Genomic DNA, 1259 nt, shown 5'->3' on the forward strand with positions numbered 1-1259 from the left:
TCCCAGCGCAGATGCTGCGGGGGATGCCTAATGCGTGCGCACTTAGCGCCCCTCGGGTGGGAGCCACAGGGATCTAAGGCTTTAGGAGAAATAGGGGCCCGGAGTGGTGGGGCTCGCCTGGCGTCCTAGCGCTGTGGAGACTGAGGCAGGCAGAGAGATGACAGAGGCAGTAATAGTGATCAGCTGTATGCTTCATAGCCTGAATTAGGAAAAAGATGGATGTCCCTGGCCTGTAATATATCCCCCTGTCCCTAAATTGGTGTGAAAAAACAACGATCCTCAGGTAATGATCAAGTAGGGGGTGGGTCTGAGGGATGAGCGACATGCTTGGTAACCATTTTCTTGTTTTTGTCTGTATTTTCGAATGGGATCATTAGGGAGGAAGTTTTTTCCTTTTCCAGAAATAAAGCTTTGATCACAAATATTTTTCTTTAATTTTTTTTTCTTTTATACTACTGTTGTGCTCCATGTTCACACATTTTTACGTTTTAGAACTTTTTACCAAAAGATATTTACGGTTTTATTTTCTGGGAAGCCTTGAATTTAAGAGGCACATCGAATGAGGCTACATCTTACTTCTTTTTTGTTTCTTCTTTTGGAGTGTAGAATTTTCAAACACATAAAAAAGTATAAAATGGTAAAATGAACATCCCTGCAATACAGGTCCTAGGGTGTAAGAAAACTTGACTTTTTGTCACATTTGACTTGTAAATACTGTAAATGTGTCTGAAAATTTGTAAAGTGAATTAACAAAGTTTCATGCTAAAATTATCAATATGGTGCCCTTAGAAGGGTAAATATTCTCTAAAATAATTGCATTTAACAATTAGTAATATATGTAATACTCTTGCTTAGTATTTGTAATTGCCATTTCACATTCAAATTTCCTAAATGGTTTCCCCATGTCTTTGGCAGGCTTTCTGTTTCCAAGGGAAACGTGGCTGCACACTCTATTTAGTAGGTGAGGTCAAGGGACGCAGCGGGTGACAGACATCCAGGGTTCTGGGGGCCACAGGTGAGAACCAGAGCCTTTTCTGCCCTGCCCGCTGTGGGTAAGGGGGCTTTTAGGAAGCTGCGGGCACAGACCAGCTTGGGGATGGCGCAGGGTGGCCGAATTCGCCCATGGCTTCTGCCCTCTGGCATTTGGCCCTGGGCTCTTACGCGATGTACACCAGTTCACAAGTGGGACTGGGCCTGGCCTGTGGCTGGGAGCAGTTTTCTTGTGGCCTGGTTTCCTCCAGAGACTGGTGGGTTTGTGG

This window comes from Octodon degus, unplaced genomic scaffold, assembly GCF_000260255.1.
Source record: "Octodon degus isolate 3935 unplaced genomic scaffold, OctDeg1.0 scaffold00184, whole genome shotgun sequence".
In the NCBI taxonomy this organism is placed as follows: domain Eukaryota; kingdom Metazoa; phylum Chordata; class Mammalia; order Rodentia; family Octodontidae; genus Octodon; species Octodon degus.